The 16577-nt window shown below is 38.8% G+C and overlaps 1 protein-coding gene across 5 annotated transcripts in view; it reads right to left on the reverse strand.

Annotated features, from left to right (window-relative positions):
• Positions 1-16577, reverse strand: part of NBEA (neurobeachin) — a 914947-nt gene that overhangs the window by 481888 nt on the left and 416482 nt on the right. The window lies entirely within an intron of this gene.

Consider the following 16577-nt stretch of genomic DNA (forward strand, 5'->3'; position numbering starts at 1 on the left):
TAATTAGCCATTTTGTAAAGTGCCAACGTGGAGGATATGTAACCAAAGGTCAGGAACCTGACCTCTGGATGAGAGAACAGTATCATTTTGTTTGCTATTTAAAAAATATTTTTAAAGTTTTTCCCTGATTTTTAAATTAAAATAACTTATTGAATAGAACTGTTTTGAGGACAACTATAATCAGTAAAAGCGTCTGTACGGTAAGAAATGCCGTGGTCTTACATTAGTTGTTGCTAAATAGAAAGCTGAAGCAAAACCAGTTATTTTGTTTTCCTTAGGCGATTTCACTAAACAGTCTCAAACGCCTTCCAGACACTAGCATGTATATTTATTGTAGGTAGTGGATAAATACCCTTTTGTGCCCACTTTGCTAATGACCTGTCCTTATTGTACAGACAGCACGAACAGGCTGTAAAAGCCCACCAGCATCCCATCCTATCAGATCTGGGGGCAGACAGCTGACTAATGAAACAAGAGGCAGATGGGGCAGCTCATTTAGGGGACAACTGCTGTAATCGATCAGCAGTCCCTGTGCTCACGAGGTAGACAGGAAGATTAACGGGACATTTTTCACCTGTTGGCTACTCAACTATTTGAATCCTGAAAAAAGAAAAACTAAGCAAAAGGGCAAAGGGCTATGCAGCGGCAGATTATCCAATAGGCAAGGTAAGCACAGCGCTTACCTTGCTTACCAGATCATCTGTGGTGAGCAATTTCACATTTTTCACCACATCAAAGATTCTGGTTCTAGGTATGACTGGCATCTGTCTTTCTGCCAACCCCATAGCACCTTCCTACAGAATGAAAGGCTCTTTTCAAATTTACAATCCCTAACAGGAAACTCTGTGGGGCAGCTCTACTCTATCCTATACGGTTGCTATGAGTTGGAATCGACTTGACAGCACTGGGGTTTTGGGTGGGAACAGGGAGAGATGACCCAGTAAGCAAGGTAAGCACAAGCTTACTTAGTAATCTGAAGCAAACAATTTCACATGAGTTTCACCATATCAAAGCGGTACGGTGAAGCCCATGTGAAATTGTTCACTACAGACGCTCTGTCTGGTAAGCACCGTGCTTACCTTTCCTATTGGATAATCCAGCCCTAGGCCTATGCATAGCAAAATGATTATAATTAATGTAGGTACTGCATATAATTCTATACTTCAGGCTATAAGGCTTTGATACAAAGAATGACTCATTGTACGCTCTGTGCATTAGGGTTACTTAACACGTGACAACTTGAAGTAAAAATTAGGAAAAAGATACAATTGCACTCACTTCTCACAGACTAATTTTTTAAATGAACTCCTAGAAAAACAAAACCCTATGGAACAAGAACATTGATAACAACATTGCATCATAAGAAAAATATAAACAAAGGCTTCATCAAAAGTACGCATTGCTCAAAAGGGTTGATATCATAGTGATAGGGGAGCAAAACTGCAATTTGAGAAGAGTACTCTCATTACTTTGGAAAATGCTACTGTGATTTCAACTTCACAGAACCTCACACCTTTACTAATGTATTTGCCTAGTTAGTTTTGAACAGAACAAGCCAATGGATTGTCCTCAAAAGTAAAACAAAACAAAAAAACCGAAAAGACAACTAAGCTTGACAATGAGATCACAAAATGAAGCAATTTTGGAAGTCTTACTGATCTTCATAAGTTATATAAGCACTTTCATTAGAAGTATTTCTAAGTGTTAACACCTATATAACTAAAACAAATAGGTAAACTCCAATGTTTTAGTAGAGATACTGAGAAATGCCAGGCTTCTTTATGACACCTTATTCTTGCACACTTCCTAAATAAAACAGCACCTGTATTTGAGAAAATTTAAGATACAAGTAATAACCATGACTTTGTATAACTTTAATCATAAGCTTAAGAAAGTCAAATTTATCTAGTTATGCTATAAATAACTCTTAAGCTGTATATGTATAAGGCAAATATTTTACAAGTTCATGTCTCAAACAGGTTGAGTTTTATATTTTTGTGACTGGCAAGAAAGCAATAATCAGATTCAACCCATTTCACATTTCCTCACATGATCAAGTTTGTTGTTAGCATTCAGGAGCTTGCAGTGATAAATAAGATGTCAAATGCATCTTACGAAGCGCTCTATATTTTAATTTAAATCTAAGATTACTAACATTTATGTAAAGTTTTATCATTTATAAAGCACTATTACATACGCTATCTCACTGGAGTCCCTAGCAACTCTTTGAACTCCTGGTACTTATCTGATGGACGAGCTGAGGCGCTCATTTAGGACGTGGAGTTAGGACCTGGGCAGCCCACGCACGTTGGCCACAGAGCTACAGAAATAACTTGTCATTAAGAGACCGGTGACGTGGGAAAGTGGGAAGGCTGTGATGGCTAGTTCCAAGCTGGATGATTTTGACGCTTTCTTGGAGAAGGTGGCGTATGTTGGTCAGACATGAGGACAAAAAGCACTAGGTGAAGCAAAAAGCATAGGGAGAACAGGGAACAAAGAGAAGAGCTAAAAAGAGCTTTGAAGCTTGAGGGATGGATGCCTAGGGTACAGGGCATGTTTGAAAATGAGACATGAAGGCTAGGGAAAATTCGAACGTAGACAAAGATGGAAAGAAATAAAATTATAAATGTTTTTGAAAGTCAAGATGAAGAATTTATAGCAAGCTATAAAATGGGGAAGCAAGCCCAGTGACCCCACTCTTGTACCATGGTGGTTGTCTCCTTATCAGTTAGGAAGCAGCCCCCAGTATTGATGTCTGTTTGGGGTGATACAAAAGTATTGGAAAAAGATGGAGATGGTTACACAACACAGTGAATGTAATTAATGTTGCTGAATTATACACTTAAAAATAGTCAAAATGGAAACTTTTATTACATAATTTTACCCACAATAAAAAAAAAGGGGGGGGGAATTAGCTCTCAAAGGAGATGTACATGTGGACCTCACCAACAAATATCTATTTAGGCCAGTTAACAGAACAATAACATCTGAAAAACAACAGAATAAACCCATTGCCGTGGAGTTGATTCTGACTCATACTGTTGAAAATACTCTGACCAGCAATGCCGACCCAGTACTGCATATCATACCAGCTCAGCAGCATAAAGTGAGCACCTGGGCTGGAGGCAACAGCTGAGGGGCTTCCAGGAAGGAGGCTCCTGTAAAGGGTGGTACGCCACAGTGAGGAAAAGCATCTAGCTAGAGCTTTGAGTGTATTATAAACCACCTTGTGGAAAGATGAAGTCCACTAAGTGCTTAACATCTTCTGAGTGGCTAAGACACAAGTCTTGGAGATTAATTAGGTGGTGACATTTGAGGTGGCCCAGGCACAGGCGGCAAATGAAGAGTGGACATAGCTGAGCAAAGCATCATTCAAAAAAAAAACCCTGCCACTTCTCCGAGGTTCACACTTACTGAGAAGTGTGAGAAGACAGTTTCTATTTTCAGAACTTAACCTCTCCCCAATTGGAAAAACACAGTTATTCTTAATTTACAGGAAAAAAGTAACAATGTATTGTTTATAGCAACAGTGAGTTACATATATAAATTTCACGTGCATAACTTCAGGTAATTTTTAAAAGGATGTATAGCTGGTAACTCCTTTGGAATATTCTGTTCTATGTAGTTTTCCAATCCTATTATGAAGCATTCTAAGATGCAGTGTGTCACTACAGAGCGGGCATCTTTTGTGATTTTATACAATGCATATGGCATCTCTATCAGTACAACAATTTCCTACATTTTCGCCATCCTTTTACTTTTTTCTCTGGAACATGCAATTTATTTTCCGATTCCATCACTGTGATGTCCCCCGTCTGTAAAACATTAATTTCAAAGTCACTATTTATGTCATCTTAATTTATGTAAGGTCAAAATCTTAAAAATCACCAAAGTGAGCAATTAGTATAACTTCCTAATTTAGAGTAACCAAAAAGAAAAAAAAAAAGATAAAATTCAACATTAAACTTCCTTTAAAATAACAATATCGAGTTGAACTTTTATTATTACTGCTATCACAAACATTAACACAAAGAGCCCTGGTAGCACAGCAGTTAAGCACTTGGCTGCTAACCCAGGGGGCGGTAGTTCCAATCCAGTGGCTCCTTGAGAGAAAAGACCTGATGATCTGCTCCTCTGAAGATTAAAAACAGCCTGGAAAATTCTACAGGGCAGTTCTGCTCTGTCCTATAGGGTCACTGTGAGTTGAAATCAAATCAACACAACAAGAGTAACACCATTGATATGTATATAGGCTGTACGGGCTACTGCTCCGACTTTACATTTTAAGTTTTATCACTGTGTTCTTTCAGAGATTTTACTTTAATGTAAAACTGTGTTACAAATGGTATCACCTCTAACACCAACTTAAAGAAGCTAAAATAACACTAAGTTCATTTACTAAAAAAAAAGCTTATTGTAATTAAACCATGACAGTTTATTTTTATATTCACATTATAAATTTTAACAGAAAAAAAAGAAAACTCTCAAAATAGTTAGAAGACAGTGAGAGTTCATTGCTTGCTTGCTTACTTTTAGTTTTCTAAAAACCAAATTATCACAAACTTACGGCATTCTTAATGTCTTTAGGATCAGAACAAAACTAAAGACTCTGGATACATCATGCGTATCAGGTACCAGTGAACTCTTTCTGTAAAGGGCCAGGTGGCAGATATGCAGGCTTTGTGGGCTGCATGGTTTCTGTCAAACACTCAGCACTGCCCCTGTAGTGCAAAAGCAGCCACGGCCAACCAGTTGCCACGGAGTCCATCCAGACACGGGACAACCCCATGTGCGTCAAAGTAGAACTGTGCTCCGTAGGGTTTTCAATGGCTTTTTTTCAGAAGTTGACTGCCAGGCCTTTCTTCCAAGGCACATATGGATGGACTCAAACTTCCAACATTTCTGTTAGCACCTGAGCGCTTAACCATTTGCATCACCCAAGGACTTCAAAGTAGCCAGAATATAAGCAAATGAATGGGCTTGGCTATCCCAATGTATGTGTGTGTGAGAAAGAGAGAGACATAGAGAGGCGTATGTATGTATGCACACATATACATCCACAGATTTTAAAAACTTTCAGGTGAAATTATTTTAGATAAAGGTCCATGACCTATTATGTTTAATTCCAAAATCCAAAAAGCTCTGAGTACTGAAAGCTTTCTTGTGTGACTGTGACAAACTCAGTGATCAGTAAAACTTCATCCGAATAATGTGATGCTGTTTATAGCCTTTATTCCACTTAGTGTGAACATCCACGTATAAGGTGCGGACTCCCCTGGAGATGTCACGTAACGTACATATATATACCTATTACTTTTCTTCCTTTCCTTAAATTCTAAAACATTTGAATTCCAAAACACACCTGGCTCTAAGGTTTTGAATAAGCAATCGTAGGCATTTTTATAATAATAAAATAAACAAACATGGCTTTAGTATTTTTAAAGTCAGAAACTAAAGATAGACCACAGGACTGTTGGTGTTAGGTGCCGTCAAGTCGGTTCCAACTCATAGCGACCCTACGCACAACACAAGGAAACACAGTCTGGTCCTGAGCCGTTCTAACAATTGTTGTTATGCTTGAGCTCACTGTTGCAGCCACTGTGTCAATCCACCTCGTTGAGGGTCTTCCTCTTTTCCGCTGACCCTGTACTCTGCCAAGCATTATGTCCTTCTCCAGGGACTCATCCCTCCTGACAACATGTCCAAAGTATGTAAGACGCAGTCTTGCCATCCTTGCTTCTAAGGAGCATTCTGGTTGTACTTCATCTAAGACAGATTTGTTCGTTCTTTTGGCAGTCCATGGTATATTCAGTATTCTTCGCCAACACCACAATTCAGAGGCGTCAACTCTTCTTTGGTCTTCCTTATTCATTGTCCAGCTTTCACGTGCATATGATGTGACTGAAAATGCCATGGCTAGGGCCAGGCGCACCTGAGTCTTCGGGGTGACATCTTTGCTCTTCAACACTTTAAAGAGGTCCTTTGCAGCAGATTTACCCAATGCAGTGCGTCTTTTGATTTCTTGACTACTGCTTCCGTGGCTGTTGATTGTGGACCCAAGTAAAATGAAATGCTTGACAACTTCGATCTTTTCTCCGTTTATCATGATGTTGCTCATTGGTCCAGTTGTGAGGATTTTTGTTTTCTTTATGTTGAGGTGCAATCCATACTGAACACTGTAGTCTTTGATCTTCGTTAGTAAGTGCTTCAAATCCTCTTCACTTTCAGCAAGCAAAGTTGTGTCATGTGCGTAAAGCAGATTGTTAATGAGTCTTCCTCCAGTTCTGATGCCCCATTCTTCATATAGTCCAGCTTCTCGTATTATTTGCTCAGTATACAGATTGAATAGGTAAGGTGAAAGAATACAACCCTGATGGGAACCTTTCCTGACTTTAAACCAATCAGTATCCCCTTGTTCTGTCTGAACAACTGCCTCTATGTAAAGGTCTATGTAAAGGTCCCTCATGAGCACAATTAAGTGTTCTGGAATTGCCATTCTTCGCAATATTACCCATAATTTGTTATGATCCACACAGTCGAATGCCTTTGCATAGTCAATGAAACACAGGTAAACATTCTCCACGTGTCTGTCAGTTTGTCACACTGTGGAGGCTTGCATGTTGCTGTGATGCTGGAAGCTATGCCACCGGTATTCGGATACCAGCAGGGTCACCCATGAAGGACAGGTTTCAGCTGAGCTTCCAGACTAAGACAGACTAGGAAGAAGGACCCAGCAGTCTACTTCTGAAAAGCATTAGCCAGTGAAAACCTTATGAATCACAGCAGAACACTGTCTGATATAGTGCTGGAAGAGGAGCCCCCCAGGTTGGAAGGCAATCAAAAGATGACTGGGGAAGAGCTGCCTCTTCAAAGCAGAATCGACCTTAATGACGTGGATGGAGTAAAGCTTTCGGGACCTTCATTTGCTGATGTGACACCACTCAAAATGAAAAGAAACAGCTGCAAACATCCATTAATAATCAAAACCTGGAATGTACGAAGCATGAATCTAGGAAAATTGGAAATCATCAAAAATGAAATGGAACGCATAAATATCGATACCCTAGGCATTAGTGAGCTGAAAGGACTGGTATTGGCCATTTTGAATCAGACAATCATATAGTCTACTATGTTGGGAATGACAACTTGAAGAGGACTGGTGTTGGATTCATCGTCAAAAAGAACATTTCAAGATCTATCCTGAAGTACAATGCTGTCAGTGATAGGATAATATCCATAAGCCTACAAGGAAGACTAGTTAATACGACTATTATTCAAATTTATCCACCAACCGCTAGGGTCAAAGACGAAGAAATAGAAGATTTTTATCAGCTGCTGCAGTCTGAAATTGATTGAACATGCAGTCAAGATGCATTGATAATTACTGATGATTGGAACGTGAAATTTGGAAACAAAGAAGAAGGATCAGTAGTTGGAAAATATAGCCGTAGTGACAGAAGCAATGCTGGAGACGGAATGACAGAATTTTTCAAGACCAATGACTTCTTCATTGCAAATACCTTCTTTCACCAACATAGGCAGTGACTATACACATGGACCTCGCCAGATGAAACACACAGAAATCAAATTGACTACATCTGTGGAAAGAGATGATGGAAAAGCTCAGTATCATCAGTCAGAACAAGGCCAGGGGCCAACTGTGGAACAGGCCATCAATTGCTCATATGCAAGCTCAAACTGAAACTGAAGAAAATCAGAACAAGTCCATGAGAGCCAAAATATGACTTTGAGTATATCCTACCTGAATTTAGAGACCATCTGAAGAATAGATTTGATGCACTGAACACTTGTGACCGAAGACCAGACGAGTTGTGGAATGACATCAAACACATCATCCATGAAGAAAGCAAGAGGTCATTGAAAAGACAGGAAAGAAAGAAAAGACCAAGACGGATGTCAGAGGAGACTCTGAAACTTGCTCTTGAACATCGAGCAGCTAAAGCAAAAGAACTGAAGTAAAAGAACTGAACAGAAGATTTCAAAGGTGGCTCGAGAAGACAAAGTAAACGTATTATAATGACATGTGCAAAGAGCTGGAGATGGAAAACCAAAAGGGAAGAACAAGCTCAGCGTTTCTCAAGCTGAAATAACTGAAGAAAAAATTTAAGCTCGAGTTGCAATAGTGAAGGATTCTATGGGGAAAATATTAAATGACACAGGAAGCATCAAAAGAAGATGGAAGGAATACAAAGAGTCCTTATACCAAAAAGATTTAGTCGATGTTCAACGATTTCAAGAGGTGGCATATGATCAGAACAGATGGTACTGAGGAAAGAAGTCCAAGGTACTCTGAAGGCATTGGCAAAAAACAAGGCTCCAGAAATTGATGGAATATCAATTGAGATGTTTCAACAAACAGATGAAACGCTGGAGGTGCTCACTTGTCTATGCCAAGAAATATGGAAGACAGCTTCCTGGCCAACTGATTGGAAGAGATACATATTTATGCCTATTCCCAAGAAAGGTGATCTAATCGAATGTGGAAATTATAGAACAATATCATTAATATCGTAGGCAAGTAAAATTTTGCTGAAGATCATTCAAAAGCGACTGCAGCAGTATATCCACAGGGAACTGCCGGAAATTCAGGCCAGTTTCAGAAGAGGACGTGGAACCAGGGATATCATTGCTGATGTCAGATGGATCCTGGCTGAAAGCAGAGACTACCAGAAGGATGTTTACCTGTATACAGGACTACCTTACATGAAATAGTATTTTGAAAGATTTCCAAATAAACTAATGTTATTAATTTTAATTGGCATTCCAAAGTAATTTGATATTGCACTTTTCCTTATGGAAACTCCATATGTTCAGAAAACTGAAAATGTATTTCCTTATAGGAATGGTTTGTTAAGTGCTTTTAAATTGTAAATCTAGAATGTTTACATTGCACAGAAACAAAGTTAACTATAACCTGTTACACAACACGCAAATAATCATTATGATTGATATCTTGAAATAAACTCTCTAAATAGATTTGTGTGTGTGTGTCATTGTACTCATACAGCCTAGATGTCTTATGTACTGTGGATATTTTTTCTTTTTTATAGTTTTGCTCTGCTTACAACTTTTTTTGCATAATGGCAGACCTAAAGCTCATAAGACTTTGCATATTTATTTCTTTAATGAATGATAGATTACAACAAACAACAACAGTCCACACGTAGTGGTGGCGCCTACATAGATATTTATTAGTGATCTCGTTGTGATAAACTGAGGTGAAGAGAATATTCTAACGGTATTATTATTGACACCTATTATTAAATGTGAAACAGTGCCCTGAATTTACTCTTCAGTTAAGTATGTTTTAAAAACCACGTTTGTGCTACTGCATCAAAAATGTGGAAATATGCTGGCAAATTATTGATGTTCAAAGTCACTCTTTTCTTGTTTCTCTGTGATTTCCACTTCTGTTTGCATATTCAATTGAATTTTCCGTTTCCTTTACACGTATGAAAGAAGAGATTGTTGTTGTCATTGTCAGGTGACATCAGGTTGGTTCCAACTCATAGCGACCGTGTATCCAGGAGAACGAGACACCGCCTGGGCCTCTGCCATCTGCACAGTCGCTATGCTGCAGCCCACTGGTGCAGTGATTGTGTCAGTCCGTCTCCGTGAGGGTCCTCCTCTTTTTCTTTGACCCTCTATATACCGAGCATGATGTCTTTCTCCAGGGACTGGTCCCTCCTGATAACATGTCCAAAGTATGTGAAAGGAAATCTCCCCATCCTTACTTCTAAGGAGCATTCTAGTTGTTCTTCTTCCAAGACAGATTTGTTTGTTCTTTTGACAGTCCATGGTATATTCCATATTCTTCACCAACACCAAAAGTCAAAGGCTTCACTTCTTCCATCTTCCTTATTCACTGTCCAGCTTTCACATGCATATGAGGCGACTGAAAACGCCGGAGCTTGGGTCAGGGGCAGCTTAGTCCTTAAACGAACATCTTTGCTTTTCTACACTTTAAAGAGGTTTTTTAGTGCAGCAGATTTGCCCAATGCAATGAGTCATTTGATTTCTTGACTGCTGCTTCCATGGGGGTTGATTGTGGATCCAAGTAAAATGAAATCCTTGACAACTTCAATCTTTTCTCCATTTATGATAATGTTGCTAATTGGTCCAGTTGTGAGGATTATTGTTTTCTTTATGTTGAGGTGTAATCCGTACTGAAGGTTGGGGTCTTTGATCTTCATCAGGAAGTGCTTCAAGTCCTCTTCACCTGCAGCAAGCAAGGGCGTGTCATCTGCATATTGCAGGTTGTTAATGAGCGTTCCTCCAATCCTGATGCCCTGTTTTTCTTCATATAGTCCAGTTACTCAGATTATTTGCTCAGTTTAGAGACTGAATAAATATGGTGAAAGGATACAACCTTGTCGCATACTTTCTTGACTTTAAACCACACAGTATCCCCTTGTTCTGTTTGAATGACTGCCTCTTGGTCTAAGTACAGGTTCTACATGAGCACAATTAAATGTTCTGGAATTCCAATTCTTTGCAATGTTATCGATAATTTGTTATGGTTCACATAGCTGACTGCCTTTGCATTGTCAATAAAACACAGGTAATCATCTTTATGGTAGTCTCTGCTTTTAGGCAAGATCCATCTGACATCAGCAATGATATCCCTGGTTCTACATCCTCTTCTAAATTGGGCTTAAATTTCTGGCAGTTCCTACTTGATGTACTGCTGCAACTGTTTTGAATGATCTTCAGCAAAATTTGACTTGTGTGTGGTATTAATGATATTGTTCAATAATTTCCACATTCTGTTGGATCACTTTTCTTTGGAAATACAGGTGCAAATATGGTTTTCTTCTAGTAGGTTGGCTAGGTAGCTGTCTTCCAAATTTCTTGGCATAGGCGAGTGAGCACTTCCAGCTCTGCGTTCCTTTGCTGAAATATCTCAGTAAGAATTCTGCTAATTCCTGGAACCTTGATTTTCATCAATGCCTTCAGTGCAGCTTGGACTTCTTCCCTCAATACCATCAGTTCTTGATCAAATGTTACATCCTGAAATGTTTGAACATCTACCAATTATTTCTGGTACAGTGACTCTGTATATTCCTTCCATCTTCTTTTGATGCTTCCTGGGTCCTTTAATATTTTCCCTGTAGAATCCTTCAATGTTGCAGCTCGAGGCTTTAATTTTTTCAATTCCTTCGGCTTGAGAAATGCCAGGTGTCTTCTTCCCTTTTGGCTTTCTATCTTCAGGTCTTTGCATATTTCATCACAATACTTTGTATTCTCGAGCTGCCCTTTGAAATCTTCTGTTCATCTTCTCTTCCTTCCACTTTTGCTACTCTACATGCAAGAGCAAGTTTCAGAGTCTCTTCTTTGATTTGGGTCTTTTCTTTCTTTCCTTTTTTTTATATGACCTCTTGCTTTCTTCATGTATGATGTCTTTGATGCCACTGCACAACTCGGCTGGTCTTCACTCACTAGTGTTCATTGTGTCAAATCTATTCTTGAGATGGTTTCTAAATTCAGGTGTGATATATTCAAGTTCATACTTTGGCTCTCGTGGACTTGTTCTAATTTTCTTCAGCTTCAACTTGCATATGAGCAATTGATGATCTCTTCCACAATTAGTCCCTGGTCTTGTTCTGACTGATGTAGTCGATTTGATTCCTGTGTATTCCATCTGGTAAGGTCAATGTGTATAGCTGCCATTTATGTTGTTGAAATAAGGTATTGGCAACGAAGAAGTCATTGGTCTTGTAAAATTCTATCATGCGCTCTCCAGGGTCATTTCTATCACTGAGGCCATATTTTCCAACTACCAATCCTTCTTCTTTGCTTCCAACTTTTGCATTCCAATCACCAGTAATTATCAATGCATCTTGATTGAAGGTTTGATCAATTTCCAATTTCAAACTAAAGAAGTTGGTAAAAATATTCAATTTATTCATCTTTGGTCTTAGTGGTTGGTACGTAAATTTGAATAATAGTTTTATTAACTGGTTTTCCTTGTAGGCATACGGATATTATCCTATCACTGACAGTCTTGTAATTCAGGATAGATCTTGAAATGTTCTTTTTGACAGTGAATGTGACACCATTCCTCTTCAGTGTGTCATTCCCATCATAATAGACCAGAAACCAAAACCCACTGCCATCGAGTCGATTCCAACTCATAGTGACCCTATAGGACAGAGTAAAACTGCCCCATAGAGTTTCTAAGGAGCGCCTGGCGGATTTGAACTGCTGACCTTTTGGTTAGCAGCCGTAGCACTTAACCACTACACCACCAGGGTTTCCATAATAGACGACATGATAGTCTTATTCAAAATGGTTGATAACAGTCCATTCAGTTCACTAATGCCTAGGATATTAATTTTATGTGTTCCTCTATAGCACGACAAACTGACAGATAGACGGTGGGTTGAAAAATCAGAAAATAATTACATATATTAAAATTGGCCTTATAAATCCAACCTGACACTCATATAATGAGTGATGTGAGGGTAACGATGGGAAACAGATAACTTCTCCAAATGTATCTTTTGAGAAATGTCCATTTCCTCATCTTAATCTTTCTCAGCTTTTGTTAGCAAGAACTCATTTTTGATAGTTTCTCGTGATCCAAGATCCACACAAGTTGGGGCAACTCTATCTAATTAAGGGGCATCTGTAATGTAGAAGCCTGTGTCTGATACCTGAGGAGGGCAGGCTGGTGACTGATGGTCAAGGGTGACATGCCCTGGGCCTGACCTCACACCCTGAAACTGGAGAGCAAGGGACAACATAGGACAGCACAGACAGAGGCCAGGGGAAAGTCTGCCTGGTTTATAGGTCCTATTTAGTTTTGTTGGTGCTAAGAAGACAATTTAGGTGAATATTACTAACAATCTAAATGCTAGTAATAAACCAGTTAGTTCTGACATTCTCTCTGAATAATTTAACATTTGGGTTATTCTGAGCTCTCAGAACTAAGCAATTTATTATTAGCATTATAGAATTCTTTATCCCAGATACAGCTATTAATTAAGTGAAAGCAGCTCTCGACTGAAAATTAGGAGGCCCGATTTTAATGTAGGCTCTACAATTAAATAGCTCTGTAAACTTGAGCTAAGACATATACCTTTCTTGATACTAAATCTCTGCTTGTAAAGAGTAAATTAATGGTTTTTAAAACTTAAAAAAAATATTACAATTCATAGCAACAGATTTTACATCATGAACTGGTCTATATAACTGACACATTTCCTAAAACAGGCCTTGCCCTCACTATGTATGACACTGAGGGATGTCATGCCACATGTAGTGCTATTAAAAACGCTGGTCAAGACCTGCCTTACTGATTTCACTGAATCATGAATTGTTTCCAAACCGTATTCTGAAGAACAATTTACTAGAGCTAGCCCACCTCCTGTTTTTATATGGCCCATGAGCTAAGAAACGTGTTTAAATTTTGAAATGGTTGAGAAAGAACAAAAATAATAACAAAAGAACATTACTTCATAACACTTAAAAGTTACATAATAATCATACTTCAGTGTTCATAAATAAAGTTTTATTGGAACATAGCTATGCTCATTCAGTTACATACTGTCTGTGGCTACCTTTGCGCAACAGTGGCAAAGTTTTGAAGTTACGACAGACTGTATGTCCCACTAAGGAGTAAAAGATCTACTTTTACCTTAAGTAAGTTGATCTTTGTCCTTGGTTCCAGAGAAATAAACCCATGGTGTACTACAGCTAACCCCCAAATTACGATGGGGTTCCATTCTGAGGACTCCATCCTAAGTCGGTTCTGACTTAAGTCAAATACCTCTTTTTTTTTTTTTTTAGTTTTCATTAGTGTTGCCTTTTTATTATCAGTATCTTTATAAATCTGATATTTATTTTGTCTTTGGGGGTTGAAAACATTATATATGAACTTAAAGGTATATTTTAATACATATATAAAAAAATGCACCAATCATAAAAATTTATTCCGACCATGACAGAGAGTTGGATGATGCTAACATTTTGTCAGCTGAGGTAATGACTCCACTTGTGGAAGGTTCTGGATCATCTGAATTACCCCGGTGGATGGGGATGGCATTTCTAGTCGGAAAATTAGTGAGAATTGTACGTATGGTTCTTTTCCTTTTTTCTCCCTATAGTTCATGGCAACATCTCACTGCTTCTTGAATCTGCTTATGGACTTTAGCAAAGTGATCAGTGTCTGGGTCCATGTTTTCAAGCAACTGAAGCCTTTGATTTAGTGTAGAGGACAAAATCTATACAGCAGTATTTTCAACAGTAAATCATAAAACTGAATATATGTGAGTGAACATCTGAGAATGATGACACCCGAATTACACACTGTGGCATCGTATGTACTACATCCTGCTAACGATGCTGTTGCTGTTGTCAGGTGCCTTCGAGTGGGTTCTGACTCACAGCAGCCCCATGTGCCGCAGAATGAAACTCTGCCTGGTCCTGCGCCATGCTCACAATCATTATGCTTGAGCTTATTGTTGCAGCCACCGTGTTAATCCATCTACTTGAGGGTCTTCCACTTTTCCACTGACCCTGTACTTTACATTCTCCAGGGACTGAAGCCTCCTGACAACATGTCCAAAGTATGTAAGACACAGTCTCCCCATCCTTGCTTCTAAGGAGCATTCAGGTTGTACTTCTTCCAAGACAGATTTGTTCGTTCTTTTGGCAGTCCATGGTATATTCAATATTCTTCACCAACAACACAATTCGAAGGCATCAATTCTTCTTCTGTCTTCCTTATTCATTGTCCTGCTTTCCCATGCATATGATGTGACTGAAAATACCATGGCTTGGGTCAGGCGTACCTTAGTCTTCAAGGCGACGTCTATGTTTTCAACACTTTAAAGAGATCCTTTGCAGCAGGTTTGCTCAATGCAATGCGTCTTTTGATTTCTTGACTGCTGCTTTCCATGGGTGTTGACTGTGGATCCAAGTAAAATGAAATTCTTCACAACTTCAACCTTCTTTCCATTTATCATGAAGTTGTTTATTGGTCCAGTTATGAAGACTTTTGTTTTCTTTATGTTGAGTTAATCCATACTGAAGGCGATAATCATCTTCATCAGTAAGTGCCTCAAGTCCTCTTCACTTTCATCAAGCAAGGCTACATCATCTGCATAATGCAGATTGTTAATAAGTCTTCTTCCAATCCTGATGCCCCAGTCTTTACATAGTACAGCTTCTCGGATTATTTGCTCAGCATACAGATCGAATAGGTATGGTGAAAGGATACAACTCTGACACACACCTTTCCTGACTTTAAACCATGCAATTTTCCCTTGTTCTGTCCGAACAACTGCCTCTTGATCTATGTACAGGTTCCTCATGAGCACAATTAAGTGATCTAGAATTTCCATTCTTCGCAGTGTTATTCATAATTCATCATGATTCACACAGTCAAATGCCTTTGCATAGTCAATAAAACACAAGTAAACATCCTTCCGGTATTCTCTATTTTCAGCCAGTATCCACCTGAAGTCAGCAATGATACCCCTGGTTCCACGTCCTCTTCTAAATCCAGCCTGAATTTCTGGCAGTTCCCTGTCGATATACTCCTGCAGCCGTTTTTGAATAATTTTCAGCAAAATTTTGCTTGTGTGTAATAGTAATGATATTGTTTGATAATTTTTGCATGCAGTTGGATCATCTTTCTTGGGAATAGGCATAAATATGGATCTCTTCCAGTTGGTTGGCCAGGTAGCTCTCTTCAAATTTCTTGGCATAGATGAGTGAGCACTTCCAGCACTGCATCTGTTAGTTGAAACATCTCAACTGATATTCCCCCAATTCCTGGGGCCTTATTTTTTGCCATTGCCTTCACTGCAGCTTGAACTTCTTCCTTCAGTACCATGGGTTCCTGTTCATATGCTACCTCTTGAAATAGTTGAACATCGACCGATTCTTTTTGATACAGTGACTCTGTGTATTTCTTCCATCTTCTTTTGATGCTTCCTGTGTCGTTTAATATTTTCCCCATAGAATCCTTCACTATTGCAACTCAAGGTTTGAATGTTTTTTTCAGTTCTTTCAGCTTGAAAAATGCAAAGTGTGTTTCTCCCTTTGGTTTTCTATCTCCAAGTCTTTGCACATGTCAGTACTTTACTTTGTCTTCTTGAGCCACCTCTTGAAATCTTCTGTTCAGCTCTTTTACTTCATCATTTCTTCCTTTTGCTCTAGCTGCTCGACATTCAAGAGCAAGTTTCAGAGTCTCTTCTGACATCTGTTTTGGTCTTTTCTTTCTTTCCTTTTTTTTTTTTTTTAAATGACCTCTTGCTTTCTTCATGTATGATGTCCTTGATGTCATTCCCCAATTTGTTTGTTCTTTGGTCACTAGTATTCAGTGCATCAAATCTATTCTTGAGATGGTCTCTAAATTCAGGTGGAATATACTCAAGTTTGTACTTTGGCTCCACTTGTGGAAGGTTCTGGATCATCTGAATTACCCCTGGGGATGGGGATGGCATTTCTAGTCAGAAAATTAGTGAGAGTTGACTTGTTCTAATTTTCTTCAGTTTCAACTTGAACTAACATATGAGAAATTGATGATCTGTTCCGCAGTTGGCCCC

Source organism: Loxodonta africana, chromosome 17 (genome assembly GCF_030014295.1).
Source record: "Loxodonta africana isolate mLoxAfr1 chromosome 17, mLoxAfr1.hap2, whole genome shotgun sequence".
Taxonomy (NCBI): Eukaryota; Metazoa; Chordata; class Mammalia; order Proboscidea; family Elephantidae; genus Loxodonta; species Loxodonta africana.